The following is a 15202-nucleotide window of genomic DNA, read 5'->3' on the forward strand; positions in this document are numbered from 1 at the left end:
GGCTCCTGGGACCTAACACTAACCATAAACATAACCCTAACCATAACCCTCAACCTACACTACTAGCACATGAAAAGTAAACCAGATCCACAGCCACACATGTGCCCTCACTTCAGCCCTCCATGGAATTAACAACATTGGTGTCGCTTCGGGCTTAGCAATTCCCTGTACCGAACTCTTACCCTAGCTAAGTGTCTATCCCCACGGGGACCCAATTCAAAAGTCTGACAACAGCACGCACACGGGTTCGAGAATCGGTGCAACAATCCTCGGCATGGAACATGGATCATCACCATGTCTTTTGCAAAGTGTGATTGCAGCTGCACGACAGGATTCCTGAGGCCTATTCCAAGGGTGGCCCAAACATCTCTCTGGCTTTGGATCCTATGAACTGACACTGACTGGCACGCTCCCTTATGTACTCCATTCATCCCTTCGGAGAGACAACTGCACTGTTGTGGGTTCAGTGCCTGGAGCCTCCTGGGACCTAAAACTAACCCTAAACGAAACCCTAAACATAACCTTCAACTTACACCTAACCCTATCTCTAATTGAACCCTATACTTGACCCCCACCTTCTCTAGGGCCCTCAACACAGCCCTCAGGGAGATCATGAGACTGGAGTCGCTTCAGCCCTGTCGACTTCCTTGGACTGAACCCTAACCCTAGCTAAGGCTTTCTCTCCATGGGGACCCAATTCTAAAACCTGACAACAGCACCCACAAGGGTTCGAATATCGGTGCAATAATACTCAGCATGGAACGTGGAACATAACCATGTCATTTCAAAAGCACAACTGCAGTTGCACAAGAGGATTCCTGAGGCCAACCCGAAGGGTTGCCCATACATTTGCCTGTCCTTGGAACCCAAAGACTAATCCGGACAGTCACCCTCCATTGTATCCTACACTCAGCCCTTAGGGGAGACAATTGTTCTGCTCTGCGTTCAGTGCCTGGAGCTTGCTGGGTTAGGACCTAACCTTAACCCTAATCATAACCCTAATCATAAACTTCAACCTACACCTAACCCTATCTCTAACCCAAACACTACACTTGACCCGCACACTCGCATGGGCACTCAATTCAGCCCTGCAGCAAGATCACGACACTGGAGTCTCTTCGGCCATAGCCACACCGCTGGAATGAACTCTAACCCTAGCTATGGCTCTGTATGCATTGGGACCCAATTCCAATGTCTGACAACAGCTCTCACACTGGTTCAAGAACTGGTCCAGAAATAGTTGGCATGGAACTTGGAACATCAACATGTCACTTCCAAAGCGTGACTGCAGCTGCACGGGAGGAATCCTGAGGCCTACCCAAAGGGTGGCCCATACATTTGTTTGGTCTTGGAACCCAAATACGAATACTGACGGGCACCCTCCCTTGTGTACTACACTCAGCTCTTCAGGTTGACACCTGCTCTGTTTGGGGTCAGTGTCTGGAGGGTCATGGGACCTAAACCTAAACGTAACAGTAATCCTAACCCTAAATATCACCCTACACTGAACCCTATCTATCTCATTAAGTCTACACCAGACCCACAGCTGCGCATGTGCCCTGACTTCAGAGCTCCATGGAATTCACAACACTGGAGTTGCTTTGGTCCTGGTGACATTCCTGGACCAAACCCTAAACCTATCTAAGTGTCTCTCCCATGGGGAAACAAGTCCAAAATCTGACAATAGCACACACAAGGGTTCGTAAACAGGTGTAGAAATACTTGGCATGGAATATATATCATCACCACGTTATTTCCAAACCATAACCCTAACCGTACCCCTAACAATTACCCTCACCCTACACCTACCCCTATCTCTAACCATACACTACATTGAACCACACCCTCGCATGTGCCCTCAATTCAGCCCTCGAGGGAGATCACAAAACAGGAGTTGCTTCAGGCCTGGCGACTTCCTTGGACCAAACCCTAACACTAGCTAAGGCTCAGGGACCCAATTCCAAAGTCTGACAACAGTACGCATGCGGGCTCGAGAATCAGTACAGAAATACTTGGCATGGAACGCGGAACATTACCATGTCATTTCCAAAGCACGACTGCAGCTGCACGAGAGGCTTCCTAAATCCTACAGGAAGGGTGACACATACATTTCTCTGGCCTTGGAAGTCAAAGGCTAATCATGACCGGCACCCTCTCTTGTGTACTCCACTCAATCCCTCAGGTTAACACCAGCTCTGCTCTGGGATCAGTGTCCGGAGTCTTCTGGGAACTAAACCTAATCCTAATCCTAAACATAATTCTTACCCTACACATAACCCTATCAACCTCGATAAGCTACACCAGACCCATAGCCACGCACATACCCTCACTTCAGCCCCCCATGGAATTCACAACACTGCTATGGCTTCTGCCATGGTGATGCCCATGGACCGAAACCTAACCCTAACTGAGGCTCTTTCCCCATGGGGACCCAATTCCAAAGTCTGACAAGAGCACGCACATGGGTTCGAATATCGGTACAGAAATACTCGACATGGAACGTGGAACATCACTATGTCATTTTCAAAGAGGAACTGCAGCTGAACGAGAGGATTCCTGAGGCCTATATGAAGCTTGCCCAATATTTGTTTGGTATTGGAAACCAAAGACTAATCCTGACTGGCACCTTCCTTTATGTACTCCACTCATCCCATCGGGGAGACAACTGCTCTGCATGGGGTCAGTGCCTAGAGACTCCTGGGACCTAAGCCTAGCCCTGACGTAACCCTAAACATAACCCTCACCCTACACCTAACCCTAACATTAACCCAAATCCTACACTTGACCCGAACTGTCCCATGGGCCCTCAATTCAGTCTTCGAGGGAGATCACGAAACTGGAGTCGATTCGCTCCTGCTGACTTCCCTGGACCTAACACAAACCCTAGGTAAGGCTCTCTTCCCATCGGGACCCAATTCCAAGTCTGACAACAGCATGCACACGGTTTCAAGAATCTGTACAGAAATACTCGACATGGACTGTGGAACATCACTATCTCATTTCAAAAGCGCCACTGCAGCTGCATGAGACGAATCCTGAGGCCTACCCGAATGGTGACCCTTATATTTGTCTGGCCTTGGAACCCAAAGACTAGTCCTGACTGACACCCTCCCTTGGGGACACCACTCACCCCTTTGTGGAGATAACACCACTGTTGTGGGTTCAGTGCCTAGAGCCTCCTGAGACCTGACCCTGACCCTAATCATAACCCGAACCATAACCTTCACCCTACACCTAACCCTATCTAGCACACTAACTCTAAACCAGATTCACAGCCGCGCATGTGCCCTCACTTCAGCGCTCCATGGAATCCAAAACACTGGTGTCACTTGGGACTTGGCGACTTCCCTATACTGAACCCTGACCCTAGCTAATTGTCTATCCCCATGGGGACTCATTTACAAAGTCTGACATCAGCACATACATGGGATCGAGAATCGGTGCATAAATACTAGGCATGAAACGTGGAACATCACCATTTCACATGCAAGGCATGACAGCAGCTGCACGAGAAGAATCCTGAGGCCTACCCGAAGGGTGGGCCATATGTTTGTCTGGCTTTGGACCCAAAGATTAATGCTAACAAAAACCCTCCCTTCTGTACTGCACTCAGGCCTTCAGGAAGACAACTGTTTTGCTGTAGAGTCACTGCCTTCACTCACCTGGGACCTAACACTAACGGTGAACTGAAACATAACCCTCACCCTAAGCCTAACCGTACCTAGCACACTAACTCTATAGCAGACTCACAGCCACACATCAGCCCTCCATTGAATTCACAACAGTGGTGTTGTTTCAGCCTGGCGACAACCCTAGATGGAACCATACTCTAGCTAAGGCTCTTACCCATGGACACCCAAAACCAAAGTCTGACAACACCACAAGACTGGGGTCCAGAAGCAGTGCAGGATCATTCCAGATAGAACCTTGAGCCTCAGCATGTCATTTCTCAGGCCCGGCTGCAGCTTTCTGAAATGACTGCTGAGGCCTACACAACCAATGGCCCATACAGTTGTCTGGAATTGGAACGGAAATACTAAAAATGACCGGCATCCTCCCATGTGCCCTCAACTCAGCCCTTCGGGGAGATAACTGCACTGCTGTGGACTCAGTGCCAGGAGCTTCCTGGGACCTAACCCTACCCCTAACCAGAAACCTCAACTGAAACCTAATGCTACACTTGACCCGCACCGTCACATGGGACCTCACTTCAGCCCTCGAGGGAGATCACGAGTCTTGAGTCACTTTGCATCTGGGGACATCCCTGGACCGAACCCTAACCCTAGCTAGGGCTCTCTCCCCATTGGGACCCACCAAAGTCTCACAACACCACGTGCTTGGGGTCCAGAATTGATGTAGGATCATTCAGCATAGAAACTGGAACATCACCAACTCATTTCCAAGGCCTGAGTACAGGTGCACAAGAGAATTCCTGAGTCCTAACTGACGAGTGATCCATAGAATTGTATGGCCTGGGACCCAAAGACTAACCCTGAGCGGCACCCTCCCTTGTGCCCTCAACTCAGCCTTTCAGGGAGACAACTGCACTGCTGTGGGTTCAGCGCAGGGAGAATCCTGGGACTTAACACTAACCCTAACCCTAACCAGAACCCTCAACAGAAACCTAACCGTATCTCAAACCGAAACCCATGACTCACACCGTTGCATGGACCCTCAATTCAGCCCTCAAGAAAGATCATGAGACTGGAGTCGCTTCGGCCCTGGGGTTGTCTCTGAACCGAACCTTATCCCTAGTTAAGGCTCTCTCCCCATAAGGACCCAATACCAAACTGACAACACCACGAGCCTATGGTCCAGAAGTGGTGCAGGATCACTCAGCATAGAATCTGGAACATCACCATGTCATTTCCAAGGCCTGGTGGCAGCTGTCCAAGAGTATTCCTGAGGCCTACCCGAACATTGGCCAACAGCGTTGTCTGGCCTTGAAATCCAAAGACTCATCCTGAGGGCACCCTCCCTTGTGCCCTCAATTCAGCCCTTCGGGGAGTCAACTGCACTGCTGTGGCTTCAGCACCTGGAGCCTGTTGGGACCTAACGCTAGCCAGAATTCTCAACCAAAACCTAACCCTATCTCAAAAACTAACCCTACAGTTGAGCCGCACCGTTGCATGGGCCCTTACTTCAGCCCTCGAGGGAGATCAAAAGACTGGAGTGGCTTTGGCCCTGGCGACGTCCCTTGACCGAAACCTATCACAAGCTAACATCCTTTCCGAATGGGGACCCCATACCAAAGTCTGACAACACCAAGCGCCTGGGGTGCAGAAATGGTGCAGGATCACTCAACATATAATCTGGATCCTCACCATGTCGTTTCCAAAACCCGGCTGCAGCAATCTGAGAGGAATCCTGACGCCTACACAACAAGTGGCCCATAGAGATATCTGGCATAGGAACCCAAAGACTAATCCTGACTAGCACCCTCCCTTGAGCCCTCAACTCACCCCGTTGGGTAGACAACCACACTGCTGTAGGTTCAGTGCCTGGAGCCTCTTGGGACCTAACCGTAACCCTAACCCCAACCAGAACCGCCAACTAAAACCTAACCCAGTCTCGAAACCTAACCGTACACTTGACCCTTACCATCACCCAGGCCTTCACTTCAGCCCTCGAGGAAGATCACGAGACGGGAGTGGCTTCAGCTCTGGTGACGTCCCTGGACCAAACCCTAAGCCTAGCTAAGGCTCTCTTCCCATGGAACCGAATACCAAAATCTGACATCACCACGCGCCTGGGGTCCAGAAGCGGTGCAGGATCACTCCACATAGAAGCTGGGACATCACCATGTTGTTTCCAAGGTTGGGCTTCAGGTGCTCAAAAGTATTCCTGAGGCCTAACCGACCAGTGGCCCATAGAGTTGTCTGGCCTTGGAACCCAAAGACAAACCCTGACTGGCACCCTCCCTTGTGCCCTCAACTCAGCCCTTCGGGGAGACAAGTGCACTGCTATGTGTTTAGCGCCTTGAACGTCCTGGGAACAAACCCCGAACATTACTTCTAACCCTCATCAGAAACCTCAACTGAAACCGAACCTAACTAGACCCAAACCCTACAATTGCTCTGCATCATCATATTGGCCCTCACTACAGACCTCGAGGGAGATGACGAGACTGGTTTCGCTTGGAGCTGGAAATGTCACTGGACAGAACCCTAACCCTAGATAAGGCTCTCTCGCTATTAGACCCAATAACAACGTATGACAACACCACATGCCTGGAGAACAAAAGCGGTGCAGCATAACCCCGCATAGGACATGTAACCTACTATGTCCTTTTGAAGGACCGGTTGAAGCTCCAGAGAGATTTCCAGAGGCCTACCCGACTAGTGGCCCATACAGTCGTCTAGCCTTGGAACTCAAAGACTAATCCTAATCGGCACCATCCATTGTTCCTTCAAATTAGGCTTTCCGGGAAACAACTACACTGCTCTGGTTTCAGCGCCTAGTGTCTCCTGGAACATAACACTAAACCTATGCCTAAACCTAAACAGAACCCTCAACCGAATCCTAACACTATCTCAACCCTAACCCTACAGTTGAAAAGCACCGTCGCATGGGTCCTCAATTCAGTCCTAGAGGGAGATCACGAAACTAGAGTCGCTTAAGCCCTGGTGACATCCCTGTAACAAACCATAACCCTAGTTAAGGCTTTCTATCCATGCGGACCCAATAACAAAGTCTGACAACAACACGCCCTGGGGTCCAGAAGTGGTGCAGGATCACTCAGCTTAGAACCTGGAACATCACCATGTCATTTCCAAAACCTGGTTGCAGCTGCCCGAGATTATTCCCTGAGGCCTACCAGACCACTCTCCCATGCAGTTGTCTGTATTGAAAGCAAAAGACTAATCCTGAAAGGCAAACGACCTACGAACCTCACCTCAGCCATTTGGAGACACAATTGCAATGCTGTGGTTCAGCCCCTGCAATGTCCAAGGGCCGAATCCTAACTACGAACCCTAAACCTAACCCAAACCCAAACCCAAACCCAAACCTAAATCCTGGCCCTAAATCCTATCCCTAACCCAAACCATGGCACTAACCTACCCTAACACCATCAGCAACAATAATACTAACCCAAAACTCTACACCCAAACGCTGAACCCTAGACCCCAAATCCTAACTACAACCATAAACTTAAACCCTAGACCTGAACATTAAACTCTAACCCTAATCCCTAAACCATAAATCCTACACACTAACCCTAAACCAAACACTGACCCTGACCATAACCCTAAAACCTAACCACTAACACGTAACCACGAAAACCTAAAACCTACCCCAAAACCTAAAACCTAAACTCTAAACAATAAAACCTAAATCCTAACCCCTATCCCCTGACCCTGACACTACCCTGACCGTGAACCTAACCCTGAAGCTAATGCTGATACTAACACTAACACCTAAGCCCTACCCTAACCATCACCCCAACCCTAGCCCATAAACCCTAAACCTAACCTTCACCGTAATCCTAACCCTTTAAATCTAACCATCTAATCTAACCCTAACCCTAAACCTAACCCTAACTCCGAACCGCTAACCCTAACCCCTAACCCTAACCCCATGGAAAGTCTTTCATCACAAGTCATGGGCTATGAACCAACCCCCCCCCCCCATCCCCCGCCTCCTCTATTTGGGCAGATAAACTGAAGTGGTTAGGGATTTCTAAAGCATATTCATCTACTTCGTGAAACACTTTGTGGGAAAAATGTAGAGATGGTTGTTAGGGCTTGGCAATTCAACTGCAAAACTGCCCGAGGACTTTGTAACATATCTCAAGTTTCTCAGGACATATGTTCAATGGACTGTATCATTTCCCCGTAATGAGGTCAGCTTTAGGTTTCTCCTGTCAAAAAGAAAGAGGATTTTTACACAAAGACAGATGTATCGGGCGTACTGGTGCATATTTTACAGACACAATGTTTTGAGTTCTGTGAAGGATGAGATGCACCCCTAAGTGTAGGTGCCTTAGGTGTCCTGTGTGAAATGGGGCACGTGCATTATATGACACAGACCTTGTGGTCACCATAATGGAAGCACCAGTGAAGGAATGGGGGAAACTTGAATCACACAGGAATAGAAATTTGAGAAATTAGAGGACAGTAAGCAGAGTTTGAGGAAGTGCAGAGGGGAGGGTCCTGGGTTCAGTGAGATGCAGTTGCAGGCCATTCCTGACCACAGCCTGAGCAGGGAGCATGAGTTCCACACGGAGCTGCTATGTGGGATCACTCTCAGTGCACAATGCAAGCTTCCTCTCCAAAATGTCATATTTGTCAAAGTGCACCCAGGTGATCATCTAAAAAGGTTGTTGTCTCCCTGCGTTGTCTGAAGGTTCTGGATATTTATGGGTGAAAAAAATGCCCTGGATATATAGGAAATTTAACTTGGTCTTAAGGAAATGCTTGTCTGCCTAAGTTCATATCCTTCAGTGAGACTAAAAGTGAAGACAGGATCTAGATCAGCTGAGTGCCTGCATTGGCCTTTAGCCTGGGTAGACCTACAATTCAGGGATGCCCAGATGCCACCCCTGCTGGACCCCTGACATAACCTGACAACGGCATTGCATCTATCTCCTTAAACTTCTATCACAATATCCCGAGGGTTTCCCTGTGTTCCTGCTATCTCAGCCAGAACACCAATTCTCAGTGGGACCTACACAGAGCCTGAGATGGGTTATCTGTGAAAGAGGGGTAATATTTGTTTCTAAGGACATAATGAAAAGAAGACATTGAATACAGAATGCATCTGCAAAATGTCTGGGAAATATCCACTCACCCTTCTCACAGTTTCAATTAAGATATCTCCACACAAATGATCATCAAAAAAATATGGTCACAGAAGTTCATTAAACCAGATGGTTAACGCCTCTGCCCAGGGATTGGGGATTGCCACTTTAAAGAAGACAACGGCACACTTATTCTATTAAGATTCAGGCCCTACCAGACAAAGAAAGAAAAAGATAATTACGAGAATGTGTATATCAGAGTTCTACATCTGAGATCTGAAGACAATCATATTCCATTACATATAGACTCGCAGATGCATCCACACACTAAAGTGTTCATCTGAGGCCACAGATTAAGTACCGAAGAGGGAATGCACGTAGCAAAACATAAGACCATAGGGAAATAACCCCAAATCTCGTAAATCTCACTGCCTTATACGACAACGATTTTGAAATTTGACTAGGACTGTGTCAGGTGACAGAGTATGGTGATTATATATCTTAAAAATGTGTCAGATCTGCCCGCATGCTTTCTCTGCTCACCCTGCGCTCTCCGCTTTGTTTTTCTTAGTATCCCTTAATAGTACTTTCACTGTTCTGTCTCTGTTTCAGTGTTTGCTTTTAGGAGGACCTACTCTCACCCCCCATCGAATGCACACAGTGCGGTTCCTATACACACAGGTAACAAACTAGCAGAAATTGCAGTGATGGAGGATAGTAGCAAGATTGCCCTTTTTGCAGAGGAGCCCAAGAGAGTTTTCTGGGTTGATGGTAACTTCCTATATCTAGATGTATGGGGTGCTTGTGTTCATTTATTTCAGAAATATTCGCTGACTCCTGTCTTGGGGTCAGATAGACAGGTACATGACCCTAGCATATGGCTGATTTGTAATGGTGGGTAAGGATCAGTGACCAGCGGTGACTGTGGGAGATGAGTGAGGAGGCCACACATGGAGTCAGATCCTCCCTCAGGATGCCATGTCTCCACGGACAGCAACCTTGTGCAGGAGGGCTCTGAGGATCACATATTTCTTGATCAGTCCTGTGAAATGCATAATCCTACTCCAGATTTCTCACTGAGGGATGGACAGGGCAGAGGCCAGCAGCTGGAGGACACCCTGATCATGGCTGGAGTGGAACAGTGGGCCTGGGAGATTGAGTCAGAGAAAGGGAAAGGCAGAAGATAGTGGCAAGGATTTTGAGATATAAAGGGAAGAGGAGAGAAGGCAATGTTTTCTACTGACTTCACCCACATTTCTGTGTGAACAAAAGGAGATTCTTGTCTCGCAGGGAAGGGAAGAGGGCTGGCAAAAAGACAGGGTGACATTCTCAGCTCAAGTGCTCAGGATATCTGCCTTGCTCTTGAATACATATCACAGGAAGCCTGTGCCTTCTGTCATAAGTGGAACTGCAGCTCATACCATTTAGTGAAAATTAAAGCGATGATGAAGACCTCATCATTAAGGTATTGCAACGAGAGTATGTGAACATACAGAGAAATACAATAGAAGCAAAAGTCCAAAGGTAAACCGACTGCAAAACTTATGGGAACATAGACTATCGGAAAAAGAGATACCCCAATGCCAGCTTTCAGACACCTGGGCAATATGTGAAAACATGGGGGAAAAAAAGTAGTCCTTACTTCAAAAGCAACATAGGCATTAGACAAAAAGGGATCATGATGGAAGGTTTAGGGAGAAACCATATGATTTCATGGTGCTGCACCCATGGTCCTGTACCCTCAATCTCATCAAAGTATACCCTTTAACTTGAGGTTATATGTAATTGTACCTCATTAAAGAGAGTTTCAAAACATAAAATAATAGAAGCAAATGTGGGAAAGTTCCTTTCTAATCCTGAAGTGCATGTGTGATATGAGTCTGTCTTCCCATGTCTCAAAAATCCAAAATAATAAGACATTAAAAAAATTAATAATAGCAAAGTAAGAGGACCTTGAGCTCACCCTGTCCCATGTTTTCAACTGCATAACTTCCACATCCAAGTCCATGAACCAAAGAGCGATCCAAAGACTGGCAGAACAAACTCCACACCGAAGTAGAGAGAAGCTGCATCAGAAAGGTTAGGAATGTCAGAAAGGTGGAGGCCATCTGCCTGCAGAAGGGGCAGAAAAAGTGCGCCGCCCCACACCAGGGAGGTCATAGGGGGAAGACTAATCTCCATAACAATGGGCATTAAAACTTAGAGGGGCTGAATGCCTTTGTGTTCAGATCCAGGAGCTTTGGAGGTCAGCTGACCCAGCACTGGGAGATCCAGGAGGGATGAGTGATAGCCAGATCCCTGCGTGTGTAGAGAGGCAATGTAAACATGGCATTTTGCACAATGCCGAGGGAACAGGAGACAGATGTATTCATGCTGATTCTGGAGTGTGTTGGAGGACTTCTCCAACAATGAGGGAGCTCACAGGCACCACTCCTCTCCCCCAGCCTCCCAGAATAAGCATAGAAGCACTCACAAGAGGGTGAGGCTGCACAGACACTTGCTAACTAACCCATTAGCAGTGCGCCAGTCCCAAGGGTTCACTAGGGGACTCACCAAACCAAGCCTGCTGGTCTCAGGCCAAACATTTTTCAAACCACAAGGGCACCCTGTCTGACAAGCTGCATGCATAGCTGCCACAACATGCTGTGCACATCTGCACCTCACCCAGCTGTAGATATCCAGGCACCCTCATCTGTCTCACTAAGCCACATGTCCCCAGGCACAGACATGCTCTGTGCATATCCTCAAGCCCCTAGCTTCCACCGCTGGGCCACACCCCCCAGCCACCAAAGGACATCGGGAAATCTGGCATAGGACTTGTAGCCCTGTGAAATTTTGCTAACACTCCTGCCCTGTGCCCAAGTTATCCAGCGGGCGTACCACCCCACAGCTGGCCTGCCTGGGTCCCACTAACACCACTGAGACGAAGCACAGCCCACAACAGCACGCAATCAGTGCAGACACCTGCACTAAAAGGAAAAGTAACCCAGACACAACAGCAGGCTGTGAACAGTACCCATACGATAGCCTCCTGAAGGTTCAGGTCCTATAAACAGAGATGTGCACTGCTGAGTTCTCCAGGACCTCTTCTTCATAACGTTATTAGTTTCAAGAGCAGAAGGTACAGCTGACTTTCTTAACACAGACAAATAGAGACAGAGAGACAGACAAAATGGACACACAGAGATGTTTTTCCACAGTGAAAGACCTAGTCAAAGTCACAGCCAGAGATATAAGCCAAAGAGATGTAGGTAACATACCTGATACAGATTTGAAAGCAATGATCATAAGGATACTCATCAGAGTTGTGAAATGAGTAGAAGAGTGAGACCCCTGACTAGAGATAAGAAATAGTACAGTAGACATTGAGGACACAATAAAGGAGAGACACGCTTGCTGGAACTAACAGAGGGACAGAAGAAGCAGGGGAGCAAACCAGTGACCTCGAAGACTGAGTGATGGAAATTAATCACACTGAACCAAAGAGAGAGAACAGAATTCTGCCTTGTGAGATGAGACTAAGGGAACTCAGTGACTACAGCAAAGATAACAATATTGATATTGTAGGAGTCTCAGAAGAAAGAGAAAATGGGGCAGAAAATTTATTTGTGGAAACAATAGCTGAAAAATGTCCTAATTGGGGGAGGAAACAAACATCCACATCCGGGAGGCTAGAGAATTCACATCGAAATGAACAAAATCAGGCCAACATGCAGACATATTGTAAGCAAACTTGCAAATTACAGTGACAATAAAGAAAAACTCTTAAATGCAGCAACACAAAGAGACCTTCACTTAGAAGGGAAGACCCATAAGGCTAGCTACCAGATTTCTGAACAGATACTTGGCAGGTGAGAAGCAAGTGACATCACATATTCAAAGTGCTGAATGGAAAAATCAGCAGCCAAGAATACTCTATCCAGCAAGTCTATCATTCAGAATGGAAGGAGACACAGACTTTCCCAAAGAAAAACTAAAGGTGTTTGTACCACTAAACCAGTCCTGCAAGAAATCTGAAGAGGGACTCTTTGAGTGGAAAGGAGAGACCAAAAGTGACACTATAGACATAAAAGACACAAATCAAGTAAAACATGAATATTTTTGTAAAAAATAGTTAAGGAACTCAGAGATATGGATTTGAAATATAATAACATTTACCAAAAACCTAGGGAGGAGAAAATAATGGGTTCCAAGGTAAATGACCATCACCTTAATACAAACTGCTAAACGCAGAAGAGGTTATATAAATAATCCAGCAGTAACCATATATCAGAAACCAGTCACAAATATGCTAAGAATAAAGATAAATAAATTAAAATACTTCACTAAAGAAAATAAGCAAAACATGAAAGACAGACAAGAAAGGATCGGAGAAAATCATTAGAAACCACAAGAAAACAGGTAATATAATGGCAATACATACATACATACATACATACATACATACATACATAGCAATCATTTCTTTGAAGGTAAATGGAATGAACGCTCCAATCTAGAGACATAGGGTGTAAGAACGGATGAAAAAAAAAAAAAAACTAGAGTAGCAATACTTGTATCAGAAAAAATACACTTAAAACAAAGTACATAACAAGAGACAGAGGAGGACGTTATATAACAGTAAAGGGTACAGTCCAAAAGGAGATATAAGAAATGTAAATATATCCCACAATTAAGTGGGATTTATTCCCAAGCTGCAAGGGTGGTTCAGTATTTGCAAATCAATCAATGTGATACAATATATCAACAGGAGAAAGGACAAGAACCATATGATCGAGGCACCGATCCTTTAGCAGTCCGACATCAGCTCAGGTCATGACCCCATGATTCGCGAGTTCAAGTCCCACATCGGACTCTGTGCTGAAAGCTCAGAGCCAAGAGCCTCCATAGAACTCTGTGTCTCCCACTCTCTTTCTGCCCCTTCCTTGCTCACACTCTGTGTCTCTCAAAATTAATAAATGTTAAAAGAAATGAATCATACGATCATTTCAATACATGAAGAAAAAACATTTGACATACTACAACATCCATTCATGATTATAACCCCCTAAAGTAGGTTTACAGGGAACATACATCAGTGCAATAAATGTTTTCTATGAAAACCCTGAAGCTATAATCAACCTTAATGGAGAAAATCTGAGAGCTTTTCCTATAAGGTCAGGGAAAACACAAGGATGTTTACTCTTACCACTTTTAATAACCATAGCACTGGAAGTCCAAGCTACAGCCAGCAGATAAATCAAACAAAACAAAACGAAACAAAACAACATAAAGTAAATTAAAGTAAAAGAAAAGAAAAGAAGAAAAGAGAAAAGAAAAGAAAAGAAAAGAAAAGAAAAGAAAAGAAAAGAAAAGAAAAGAAAAAAGAAAAACTAATCCAAATCTGGAAGAAGTGAATCTTTCACACTTTGCAGATTACATGACACTATATATAGAAAACCCTAAAGAGTCCACACAATAACTGCTAGAAGTGATGAATGAATACAGCAATGTCACCGGATACAAAAATCATTGTACAGAAATCTGTTGCATTTCTAGACAATAACGAAGCAGTAGAGAGAGAAATTAAGAAAACAGTCCCATTTACAGTTGTACACCAAATAATAAGGTATCTATGAATAAATCTATCCAAGGTGGTGAGCGACCTATACTCTGAAAATTATAAAACAATGATGAAAGAAATACAAGATGACACCAAAAAATGGAAGGATATTCTATACTCATGGATCGGAAGTACAAATTTCATGGAAATGTCTATACTTCCCAAAGCAACAGACACAATTAATGCAATTGCCATCAAAATAGCAACAACATTTTTCATAGAACTAGAACGGTCCTAAAATTTGTACAGAACCACAAAAGACCCAAATCTTCAGAGTAAACAACCTTTATGTGAAGTGATAATTATGGATGGAACTATGCCTCTGGATCTTCTGCTCCAAAACACAGTAGTCAGCCTAAGCATTTGAACAAACGTTAGACATATCCCAACCAAGGATCATTCTACAAAATACATTCTACAAACGTACCCTCAAAACTTTGCAGATTAGGAAAAATATGGAAAATCTAAAAATCGCCATGGCCAATTGAAGCTGAAGGAGACAGGATGACTGTAATGTACCAGCTGGGATGAGTCTGGGATAGAAGAGGTTAAAACCGAAGCAATCTGAATACAAATATAAAGTAATTAATACTACCATATCTCTTTGGGATATTGATTGTGATCATGTATCAACTTAGAGGACATCAATAGTCAGAAAACACTCTGATGTATGTGGAGACTCAATAATATCTTCCCAATTTTTCTAGTAACTAGAAACCCACCACGATTGAAAAGATTATTAGTAATCATGGTTTTATTTTTTCAACACCTAATATTATATGACTAGTTCTAGTGTTAGTTACTAGTGATGGCCATGTACCTATTCTTGTTGTTCTTACTATTGTGTAATTTAAATAATA

This window comes from Panthera pardus, unplaced genomic scaffold, assembly GCF_024362965.1.
Source record: "Panthera pardus isolate Hobbes unplaced genomic scaffold, ASM2436296v1 HiC_scaffold_316, whole genome shotgun sequence".
NCBI classification, from domain to species: domain Eukaryota; kingdom Metazoa; phylum Chordata; class Mammalia; order Carnivora; family Felidae; genus Panthera; species Panthera pardus.